At 41.9% G+C, this 12703-nt stretch overlaps 2 long non-coding RNA genes across 3 annotated transcripts in view; one reads left to right on the forward strand and one right to left on the reverse strand.

Moving 5' to 3' along the window:
* The window catches only part of LOC122687333, a 245194-nt gene that overhangs the window by 194796 nt on the left and 37695 nt on the right, over positions 1–12703 (reverse strand). The gene's annotated exons all lie outside the window — the stretch shown is intronic.
* On the forward strand, positions 1514–5226 carry LOC122687332. Its single transcript, XR_006339114.1, has 3 exons — positions 1514–1792; positions 1906–2058; positions 2374–5226. It is a non-coding gene; the product is annotated as an uncharacterized LOC122687332 (long non-coding RNA).

The raw sequence follows: 12703 nt of genomic DNA on the forward strand, positions 1-12703 counted from the left end.
CAAGTATCCCACACACGGAACAGAGAGAGGAGGCGGGGAAGGAAAGAAAGGAATAGAAGAGAAGAGAGAAGTGAAGGAAGGATGGGGGAAGCAGGGAACACATGGGGAGAGGAGAGGAGAGCAAGGCAGAGGACAGGACAGAATAAGACTCCAAATATCCCTGAAGTGACACCAGAGCGGGGCACAGCACCTTCACGTCAGGGAACATTATCCCAACTCAGGCCGAGCAGGCATTTGCCCCACAGCTGAGAGTTAGCTCTAGGGGATTAAACCGCGGTGCAGACTCTCCTATAAATCCTGTGGCGTCACAACGGAAGTGAAACCAGACCGGCGCAGGCCTACACTTTGGATGTCGATTGGTTCAGTAACTGTTGGTGCAAGTTACTAAATGGCAATATTAGAGAGTAAGAGGTGAAGATAAAAAAAAAAAAAAAAAAAAAACTGTAAAAAAACAAGACGACTTGTTTCTGCATCAGCAACTCAAGCATGGCCTTAATTTACCTTTTTTTTTTTTTTTTTCCAAGTCACATAGCACACAGGATCTTAGTTCCCAGCCTAGGGATAGAACCCAGGTCTCCTGAAGTGAAAGTGTGGAGTCCTAACAACTGGACCACCAGGGAAGTCCCTAATTTGCTTTTTAAGAGATATTCGGCCAGTTTTTTTTCTTTTTATCTTGTTATTACTTATTACTGGATATCATTTGCTATAATTAAATTGAGATGTTCACTTAATATGCTATAATAACCTACTTTCAAAAAGCAATTTTATAAACTTGAATATCTTATTTCATGTTTAAATAATTCACTGGCATATATTAATCAGAAACAACATCTCAAAAGACATTCCTTTGAGATTATTAATACAAAGAAAAGAGGTTTAGAAAGAAAACAAATGATTTGAGTGCCTAAAACTACCTCTCAAACAACTTGAGACTAATGGCAACTTCTGTCCCTTGGATTCAAGGGTGTATCTGAGAATGATGTAGACTGAATCTATAACCCTGACTCATTGCGCTTGCACAAGATTCTCTTCCTAGTTGAGGTTAGTGTTACATCATTTTTTCCTAAGGAAATTAGATACTTCATTTTGAAGTTCTCTGAGATTTGGATGAGATTAGAATAGAAACATGTGGAGTCCATATATAGATTTTGAATACACACGAACAGTAATTTTCCAAATTTGCTAACGAGTAGTCCTCATATTATAGAGCTGAAAACTGTATTTTAAGGGAGAATTAAGAATTAGCAGTGATGCCGGGGAAGGTACACTGGTGGGAAGAACTGCATTTAATTCAGTTTTTCCTTTTCAAAAACAGGAAGGGAAATAGCAACCAAATAACACAACCTGAAGAGGTCTTTGTATTGAAATCCATGTAGACAGCATTATCCTCCCTTCTGAAGATTTATCCCCCTGCACAAAAGGCCAGAAGGAGTGCGCTCAGCTTCTGTCACCCAAAGGCGTGAGTAACAGTGACATCTAGCGGCACGTGGTGATACAGGATATGGTGAAACATGCTCAGCGAGAGCCCAGAGCGAAACCCGGGAGCCACAGGGCTGCATTCAAGTCTCCTGCGGCATGTGGCAATGAAACTGTATCCCAACGGGATCAGCGAGTCCCTTCTCTGGGAAAGTGATATTATTCTGGGTCAACACTTGGAAAAGTCACTTAGTATTCATTGCTGGGGAGTGGGAAGCCAGTAGTCAGATCACATCACCTCGGTCTTGGAATTGGAGAGATGGCCGCAGTATCACCGGGATTTTTTTTAAAGCATCATCAACATGGATCCACACAGGTTATGCTTCTCAGATAGGAGGAAGGCAGCTGAATATGCTTCCGAATGCCAACCCTAAAAATCTATCCAAAGATTAATTAAATTTCACTTTTCTTTCTTCTATGTCTCTACAGACTATTTTCTCCTGCCCACAGAAGAGGCCACCTCAGGCTATCCTCCAACAGCTGAAACTGGCGCTCCGTCCTTTGGGTTAGACCTACGAGCCACACTCCTCTGCCCCGCTCTGCCTTGGGTGCCAGCCACAGCATCCTTTTGTCTGGTTCCAGGTCAGTAATCTCTCCTGGCATCTGCCTATCTCACCCCTTCCCTCCTCCTCCCCCTCCATCAAGAAATCTAATTCCAAGTTGGCAGGCAGCAGGTCAGAAATCTTTGAAAGCCGCAATTTCCATCACCCACGCTCGGGGCTCGCCTCTCGCACATTCTGCCAAATGCCAACTTATGCCCCCCCTCCTCTGTCACATCCTGCATCTCTGCGATGCCCAGGTTCTCACCTGAATCTTGCTCTCCCATCTGCTTCCCTCCCCTTCCTCAGCAGCAGGGCTGTCTTTTAATAGTAACATCCTGCCACATCTGTCCCAAAGGCCCAGCGCATCGTGTCATCCATCCTGGGACCCGCAGCCTCTTCAGAGTTACCGACTCTGGGACTTGCCTCTGTCAGAGGTGTCGAGAGGCCTCGGCGGGCCCAGAGCACCTGGGGAAAGAACTGACAGTCCCCTGAAACCCACACAATCACTTCTCTGCAAAGTGGACCAAGGTAAAGCAAAAGACTGCAGGCTGGTGTGACAGAGAAGACAAAGGAGAAAGCCACACCGAACCCCAATAGGTGACAGTTTTATTTCTTTTTACATGGTGAAAGGACATGTTCAGGGCTACTTTAGAACAGTCTGTTGGCCAAAGGAAAAAAAATTAAATATCTGGCATAATTTTTGCCCACTATGAAAAAAAATTTTTAAACACATGCACTGGGTATTTTATACCTTTTTTTGTTGTTTTAGAGAGAGGACCATGTCAATGTTTAATTTTGAAACTACAAATCGTATGGAAATGATATCCTGAAAAAATAGGATTTTACCTCACTTGTTCTTAACTTCTTATAACCATTATGTCATCACTATCAATTCTACCCCAAAAGAGCAAAGTCTGAGCTACCTACAAAAGGAGATAAAGAAAATGCCAGCAGGAAATTCGCTAGGGACCTGGTGGTTAGAACCTGGGGATTCTGTGTGCTGGGCCTGGGTTCAACCCCTGGTCAGGGAACAAAGATTATGCAAACCATGTGACATGGTCAAAAAAAACCTAAAGCCAAAAAAGAGAGGGAGAGATCAGAAGGCAATTATTATCTATGATAAAAATACCCACTGAGCAGAAGGTGAAAATCTGACTCCAAAATCTGTGAGACTAGGAAAATGTTTACTTGTAGCAACTCAGAAAAGATGGATAAATCACTAACTAGCAAGAAAAAATGAAGTTACAAAAAAGTTTTTTTAGTATACTTTAGAGATACTATTATTTTTGTGCCACACTGCTGTATATATAACAGTGCCATATTTAAAGTGGGGTATATCATATATATGTATATATATTACCTGTACTGGGTCTTCACTGCTATGCATGGCTTTTTCTCATATATTACATGAAAGTGTTTGCTCTTTTTTCTTTCTGATAGCAAAGCAGGGACCAACCTAACTTTTCTATTGCCAATCCAGTACTATGTATACATCTATGTAGAATTTTTAAATATTAAAAGAATGCAACTGCAGTAAATAGATGTTTTAGTAAACTGAATTGTGTTCCCCCCACCCAAAGTCCACATGTGGAAGCTAGTAAGTCCAGTGTAGTGGTATTTGGAAGTAGAAGCTTTGGAGTAATCAAGCTGAGAGGAGGTCATGAGGATGGGGCCCCCATGACAGGATTAGTGTTCTTATAAGAAAGAACGGAGGGATGGCCATGCAATGAAAACCAGGAAGGGAGTCCTCACCAAGAACAAATCTGCTGGCACCTTGATATTGGTCTTTCCAGCAGCAGTAACTGAGAGAAACGTCCATGGTTTAAACCATCCAGTCTATTGTATTTTGTTATGTCAGCCCAAGCTAAAACAGATGACATCTGCCTCACACACTTTTCCATCTCTAAAATAAATATAGCCATAATCATGGAACCTTGACTATGCACCACCAAACCACCTGATCTACCAAAACTGGCACGTGATCAGGAGAAAAGGAAACATCTGTCCTTAAAAGGAAACAGGTAAAGAAGGGAGTTGGCATCAGAAAGATTCTTTCACAGACTGTGTAAAAGGAAAAAGAAAAGAACACACATAGAAACAGAGCTGAAGAACTGAGGTCGGAAAGACTGACAATGATTACAGGACTCGGACTCCGCAGGGCTAGTATTTGGAACTTGCTCTGTTCTCGCCACGTCTTTTGTGCTGCCGAGAAGACATTCAGCTTGAGAGGACAGGAAGCCAGTCTGCCATTCACTGACTACTACTAAAGAGGCGTATGGGATGAACAGGCTCCTGCAAGCTGAAAGAGCCGTGGGAGGTTTCCCCACCTTCACACTCTGAGGGATGGACTGATGGTGAGTGCTTGCCGAAGGCCGCAGCTCTCAAAGACACCTTTCGTTATTCTTTTAAAAGTGGTGCATCGCAATAATGCTCTGACTCAAAAACAAAGAATTCATTGAAACTGGTTAACAGTCTGGCTATAAAAGAAACCACCATCCCACTGTACCTGAGTTGAAATCCATTGCTTTCTGGTTATATAACCTCAAGCCAAGCATTTAGCCTCCCTGAACCTCAGTTCCCATCTTTAATCTAGAGATAATACATGTCTGCAGTCTCTTACCTGATGTCCTAAGGACTAGATTTCAGAATTTTTTATTATACAATGTAGTACATAAACTGAATTTTATGCAATACTCATAATGTCCAAGACAGCAGTTAGTAAGCAAACACATTGATAACCTTCAGCAAAATGATGTATTAATAATCTAATACTAATAGTAATCTAATACTAATAACACTAATAAAATAAAAGTTATTAATACTAGTTTTATGGTTGTTCAAATCTGGTGTTGTTGCCAAAATTACAAAAAGAACTTTCCAATTTAGAGCTTTCTGGGTTTTGTATCTTGGGACGGGCAACTCATAAATATATTCACCCTAGAGTGACTATGAGGAATAAATGACATATGGAGGATAGAAACTCATAAGGTTATGTAGGATGGATTATAAATGAGAACCTAAGGAATTCTAAGGAGCCAAAGTATAAGGGAAATCTCTCCTGAGCATAAAGTCCCTCTCCAAAGATAACCAACACTCAGTTGCCAAGTGACCTGAGAGGCTCACTGGGAAGGTACATTGTCTCCCTGGTTTCCATCTTCCATTCAGTATTCCCTTCTGCAGACCCGTGTCTTTAAGCCCTGTGGGAGCTGGCTTTTCGGCAGCTTGGGGAAGGGAAGCACATACCAGTGTTTTCTTTTTTAACACTCTGCCCACCTTCTAACTCCCTTCTCCCTCTTCGGGCCCCCAGAGAAAAGGAAAGAGCTTTGGGCATTGGTTTACAGTTTTTAAAATGTGCTGCCTCCACTGACCTCTCTAATCACTACAGCAGCAAATGAAAGGCCAGTCTTAACCTTCTATTTGCAGTTAGTATCAGGATCTAGTTTCCAAGCTTTCTGTATCCCCTTCAGGTGAAAAGCATCATCACAGGAGCCCTCCCAGGGTCCAGAAGATCTGTCTCTTCTCAGTTCAAAGCCCATGTCCGACTTCCCAAGCACAGTATTTATCTCTATTCCGAAGAATGCCTCCAATCCTGCCCAGTGACTCATTTAAAACCCTCCCACACTCACCGCCTGTCAATCCCCGTAGGAATCCACCTTTCCCGAATTCTATCACCTTGGGTCTTACAACAGAAAATTGCTTTACAGTTTTAGCGGCAATGGAAGCCATTCAACCACTACTGTGAGCAGAGATCTGTTCTTTCACAGCTTCTGTGCATCTTAACAAAAGTCACAGACACAGATAGATATTAAATCTATCATTTATATGCTCAAAATCACTACATAGAGGTGTGGCTTGATATGAATCTAAATTCTAACTTTTAAAAGCCCCAGTGACACCTACTAAGATAAGGGTTTGGGAGAATGAACAATTACCGTGGAAGAATAACCACCCACACAAGTATCTTATGACTTAGACATTATATTTCTCAAACATCTTTCTTAAAAGAACATTGTAATTCAGGACAAGAGTCTTCATTTGAGGTATTTCAGTAACTAATAACAGGCCTTTACAATTGCTATCACTTCTGTCTAAATTCAGAAATCAGCAATTATGTGCATACACGTGTGTGTATGTTCCTGTGTATTAGCACATGAACATGTAAGCTTCATACCACAGTGTACTTAAAAGCATTAAAACATAATCTATTCCTATGTTGTTGGAGAAGAATATTTTTAAGGTAACAGTTATCCAAGTATCTCTGACAAAAAAGATTACTTGTATTAGTATTAATGTTTCAGCAGTTTAACTGTATTCTTATTGTTTCATAGGCCATAATTCTGATCTGATACCAAATTGCACCTGTGAGCCCACTGTCCTGGTACGTGCAGTGCGTGTAGATCCCTTCCTTATGTTATACAACGCAGCGCTATATGGGCTATCGGGCCTCAAAACACCAGGTGGCAAACACTTCAAGAATTAGAGATGCTGTTACCATGGGGACAAGATGCTGGTCCTTCTCATGCAATCAACACACTTCCTTTTTCAGAAAAACTATTTCCACAGGAAAACAAATGAGCTCAAAATTTTTAAAGCTCGGTATTTAATAGTGACAGCAAAGCTGGGCAAGCAATGGGGAAACATTTAGGAAGCCTTGTTTTCAAAAACTCATTTCTGATTTTTGTTTTCCTCCCTGGCTAGTACTAGGTGACGGGACCAATTTCAATGATTTCAGGCTCCACTTCTCAAGTGTCTGTCCTATGTGGTAGATTACCAAGCAGCCACAGATCATTTCTCTTCCTTTTCCTATATCCATTTGCACTTGACTTTGCAGCTCTTTCCACAAAGAGTGAGAATCTATTCCAGCACTTCTTGAATATGGCCTTATGTCATGTTTGTCTGGCCAACAGAATGCAGCAGAGCTGAGAACATATCAGTTCCATGCCTTGGGTCCAAACACCCTGCACTCTTCCACTTTCTTCCTTAGGGTCCTGCCCAGTTCCGTGTGAACACCCCTGGGCTACACGAGGAGGATGAGAGACACTGGCTTAGCCACGTCCACTGTTACCCAGTCTAAGCCGGCCACCACCCTCAGGAGCGACCCACCTAGCTGAAAGGCAACTGCCTGCAGACACATAACTGCGCCCAGTGAGACCAAAAGAATAAGCGAACCCCCAGAATCATGAACGAAATAAACTTAAGAGTCTTAAGCCACTGAGTTTTGGAGTGGTTTATGTAACAAAGGGAAATCATGTACCAAACGCTTCTTTGTTAGTTCTGTCAAGTTTGAAGTCCATATGCAGCTGGATTCCTAAAACCAAAGACTAGTCTGGCGTGACACGTGCGGTGCTTAGTCACTCAGTCATGTCTGACTCTTTGCGATCCCACGGACTGTAGCCCACCAGGCTCCTCTGTCCTTGGGGATTCTCCAGGCAAGAATACTGGAGTGGGTTGCCATGCCCTCCTCCAGGGGATCTTCCCAATCCAGGGATAAAACCCAGGTCTCCTACATTGCAGGCAAACTCTTTACCAACTAAGCCACCAGGTAAGCCCAAGGATACTGGAGTGGGTAGCCTATTCCTTCTCCAGGGGACCTTCCTGACCCAGGAACCGAACCGGGGTTTCCGGCACTGCAGGTGGATTCTTTACCAGCTGGGCCACCAGGGAAGCCCTGAGTATCTATTAAAAATCCCAAGCTGGTATGCACAAGCATAAACATACATACATCCCTCCCTCTGACAATATGGACAGCAAAGAGTTTCCTGTCACATATGAGTTCAGATAAGTCTGAAAAGGAAATTTATCCCAGATGAACAATCGTCTCTCTCAACTGCATATTTACTACATGAAATCACCTTTGCTCTCCCAAGTATTAATATAAGACAAACATACTGTTATAGATTTTATGGAGAACACACACACAACCACAGGGAAAATTCCATTAATATGTTCATCGCATGCAAAGGAGATCATCATTCTTGTTTTATTTATTGGTGGTAGGTGAAATCTAACATAGTGGACAGTAAACAGTTAAATTTAAAATATTTTAGACTTTAAAATGTTTATCTCTAAAGCAGCCTTATTTTCCTGGAAAAAAATCTGAATGCTGTTCTTCAAATCTTCTTTTCCCACTTCTACATGCTCCCCCTTCCCTTCTCTTTTCCCAGCCATGGGGACCCTAGAGCCTTGCATTGAGATGGTGATCTCACAAGTTAAAGGACCCAGAATCCTCATGTCACCCTCATGGGGGGAGAGCTGCCCTGAAGAGCTGTCGAACACTATTTGATGTTGTATAGGAAAGAAATAAGTCAATGTTCTATACGTTAAGATTTCAGGATTTGTAACTACAAGCCAGCAAAGTCCACCATAAAGAAGTTTTAGGGCATGTGGACGTACTGACAGGCATGGTCCTGCAGAAGGAGGAAATGGCATTGATGCAGGAGAGAAAGGGGACAACTTCAGGAGCAACTTCCTTGAGAAGGTGATCCTCAGCCCATTTTCTCAGATAAGACAACAGAGTATGTGAAGTTGGCACACTTGCCGAGGGATGATCAGGGGGTACTTTTTTGGTTACCACTATTCTGACCCTAAATCAAGGGATAGATCATTGGCTGAGACTGAAGGGGACTGCAAGTCTGAGGACTAACTGGATGCTGTAAAACAGTCTTCTAAGGGAGAAGAGAGTGAATGACTAGAAAACTGTTGAATGTGAGATGTTCCCATTGGTACTGAATGAGTATACTCTCCTTTTGCTGTTGTTTAATCGCTCAGTTACATTCAACTCTTTGCTACCCCATGGACTGCAGGACACCGGGTTTCCCTGTCCATTGCCAGGTTTCCCTGTCCATCACCAACTTCCAGAGCTTGCTCAAGCTCATGTCCACTGAGCCGGGGATGCTATCCAACCATCTGATCCTCTGTCATCCCCTTCTCCTCCTGCCTTCAATCTTTCCCATCACCAAAGTCTTTTCTAAGGAGTAGGTTCTTCGCATCAGGTGGCCAAAGTATTAGAGTTTCACCTTCGCCCTTCCAATGAATGTTCAGGGTTATTTCTTTTAGGACTGACTGGTTTGATCTCCTTGCTGTCCAAGGGACTCTCAAGCGTCTTCTCCAACACCACAGTGCGAAGGCATCAATTTGTCGGTGCTCAGCCTTTTTTATTGTCCAGCTCTCACATGTGTACATGACTACTGGAAGAACCATAGGTTTGACTATACGAACCTTTGTAAGCAAAGTAATGTCTCTACTTCTTAATATGCTGTCTAGGTCATTGCTTTTGTCATTGTTTTTCTTCCAAGGAGCAAGCATCTTTCAATTTTATGCCTGCAGTCACCATCCACAGTGATTTTGGAGCCCAACAAAATAAAGTCTGCCTCTGTTTCCATTGTTTCTCCATCTATTTTCCATTAAGTAATGGGACCAGATGCCATCTCCTATGTTTTTTGAATGGTGAATTTTAATCCAGCTTTTTTCACTCTCCTCTTTCAACTTCGAGAGACTCAAATTCCTCTTCACTCTCTCTCATAAGGGTGGTGTCATCGGCATGCCTGAGGTTATTAATATTTCTCCTAACAATCTTGATTCCAGCTTGCAATTAATGCAGACCAGCATTTTGCATGATGTACTCTGCATATAAACTAAATAAGCAGGGTGACAATATACAGCCTTGATGTACTCCTTTCCCAATCTGGAACCAGTCTGTTGTTCCAAGTCCAGTTCTAACTGTTGCTTCTTGACCTGCATACAGGCTTCTCAGGAGGCATGTAAGATGACCTGGTATTCTCATCTCTTTAAGAATTATTTGTTGTGATCGACACAGTCAAAGGCTTTAGCGTAGTCAATGAAGCAAAGTAGATTTTTTTCTGGATTTCTCTTGCTTTTTCTATGATCCAGTGGATGTTGGCAACTTGACCTCTGGTTCCTCTGCCTTTTCTAAAACCAGCTTGTACATCTGGAAGTTCTTGGTTCATGTACTACTGAAGCCTGGGCTGGGAGAATTTTGAGCATTACTCTGCTACCATGTGCAATGAGTGTAATTGTGCGGTAGTTTGAGCATTCTTTGGCATTGCCTTTTTTTTGGGATTGGAGTGAAAACTGATCTTTTCCAGTCCTGTGGCCACTGCCAAGTTTTCCAAACTTGCTGGCATATTGAGTGCATCCCTTTCACAACATCATCTTTTAGGATTAGAAATAGCTCAGCCAGAATTCCATCATCTCCTCTAGTTTTGTTCATAGTGATGCTTCTTAAGGCCCACTTGACTTCACATTCCAGGATGTCTGGCTCTAGGTGAGTGATCACATCATCATGGTTATCCAGGTCATTAAGATCTTTTTTGTATACTTCTTCTGTGTATTTTTGCCACCTCTTCTTAATATCTTCTGCTTCTGTTAGGTCCATATCGCTTCTAGGCTTTATTGTGCCTATCTTTACATGAAATATTCCCTTGGCATCTCTAATTTTCTTGAAGAGATCTCTAGTCTTTCCCATTGTATTGTCTTCCCTCTATTTCTTTGCACTGTTCACTTTAAAAGGCTTTCTTATCTTTCCTTGCTATTCTCTGGAACTCTGCATTCAGATGGGCATAATTTCCTTTTCTCCTTTGCCTTTTGCTTCTCTTCTTTTCTCAGCTATCTGTAAGAAATCCTCAGACAATCATTTTGCCTTTTTGCATTCCTTTTTTCTTGCTTTTCTTTAGCCATGTTCAGCTGTTTGGCCACAGGCTTTATCTAAGTGAAGACTTGGATTTAATCACAGTGGAAGTTTTGCCAAGCAGGACTTATAATAAAAAGATGAGGCACCAGAAAAACAGAGGTGTAAAGAAGGCATGATTATGGCTTTATTTCCAGCTGTTTTTGACTGGAAACTGGAGCCTCTGTCAGTTTTCTTCTCTAGGTGACTGTATAGAGCAGACTCCTCGCCAACCAATGTTGACCATAAAGATTAGGTGAGAAGTGAACTTTTGTTTTGTGAGAACCAGTAGAATTTTGGGTTGGTGTGCATGTGTATGTTTGATTTGTCACCATAATAAACCTAGTCTCTCCTGATTTGTACACACTCCTTGATTCCACCGTGTACAAAGTAAGAACTGGGGAGGGAGGGATGAGAACGCATCAGAGAATGTGAAGAATGTGGTCACACTGAGGACACACAAATAAGGGTCTCGGGGCTGCCAGATGGGCCAAGAGGCTTGGGTGAGTTGAAGTGACTGAGAAAAGTGAAGATGCGGGGCTTGGTTACATCTTCGGGAAAGGTACATTGGTAGGTGCACTTGCAGCCTCCTTCAACCGGTCCCTCAGGCACACTGTGATGGGGAGACGGGGCCTGTGGTCAGGAGTGGAGGGCAGTGGTGACAGCCTTGTGACTGGCTCCCACCACCCTCTGCATCCTGGTGGGGACAAAAGAAGCACGTCACTGTGATTATATGCACTTTTATTCTAACAAGGTATTTTCCCCTTCTTGGGCTTTCCAAATGACTCACACAGAGAACATATTAACCACCCCCAAGAAAGTCAAAACAAACATTTTTAGGAAGGCGAGGTGGAGGAAATAAAATAGAGGAAGAAAAGGAAATGCAAGGGAGGTGCATGAGAATCTTCATCACAGTTGATAGAGTTCAACAGGATGATGGGATTACGTGTCACTTTTGTTTTTTTGTTCTTTGCTGAAATTTCAAGGCTTCTGCAAGGAACTATAAGTATTAAGAGGTGGAAAATATATCATATACTCATAGATTCATTCACTTCTTCACTAATTCATTTAATAAGTAAATATCTGTTTATTGCACAGTATATGCTGAGCACTTTCATCAGTGCTAGAATTAGAAGCTAAGAAATTATCCAGTACAATTTGTTTATTTGAGTGGCTGGAAAAAGTCAAGAGAGATTATGAGACCACCTTAGTTAGATAGTTAGCAAGAGGACTAGAAAAATAGAGATAACCGTCTCTGGTTCTGGACTCTTCTACTTTCACCATTTGAACATCATGTACAAGGTTGTGATTTGACCGGTTGGTCAAATAATCACAGGAATACACCCCATTCCCCTTTAGTACACCATCCTCATGTTCCTCACTGAGAAGTTCTGTTTTGTAAATACCATTTCTCTGTCCTGAAACTTTCAAAGAATGTTCAATCACCTCCAAACAAAGTCTGGATGTTTTATCCTGACATGTAAGGCCGTCTTCAATCTGATGTTTACATATTTCTCAGACATATACTTGGTCTGCTCATTGCTCACATTTAAAAAATAATAAATTTAGCTATATTATTTGTACCCTTCAGGCTCCATGACTACTCTCAGGTTTTCTCTCATTATTTAGTAATTTTCTCAACAGAAATATGTAGCAGAAGGGGGAGGCAGCCAATCAATGAACACAACTGAACCCCAGACAATCAATCACAAAGGCTTAAATTCTAGTTCGAATTCTAATTCATCATTTAACAGGTATGTGATATTATGCTCCAAAATCACTGCAGATGGAGACTGCACCCATGAAATTAAAAGATGCTTGCTCCTTGGAAGAAAAGTTATGACCAACCTAGACAGCATATTAAAAAGCAGAGACATTACTTTGTCAACAAAGGTCCATCTAGTCAAAGCTATGATTTTTCCAGTGGTCATGTATGGATGTGAGAGTTGGACTATAAAGAAAGCTGAATGCAGAAGAATTGATGCTTTTGAACTGTGGT

This window comes from Cervus elaphus, chromosome 31, assembly GCF_910594005.1.
Source record: "Cervus elaphus chromosome 31, mCerEla1.1, whole genome shotgun sequence".
Classification (NCBI taxonomy): Eukaryota; Metazoa; Chordata; class Mammalia; order Artiodactyla; family Cervidae; genus Cervus; species Cervus elaphus.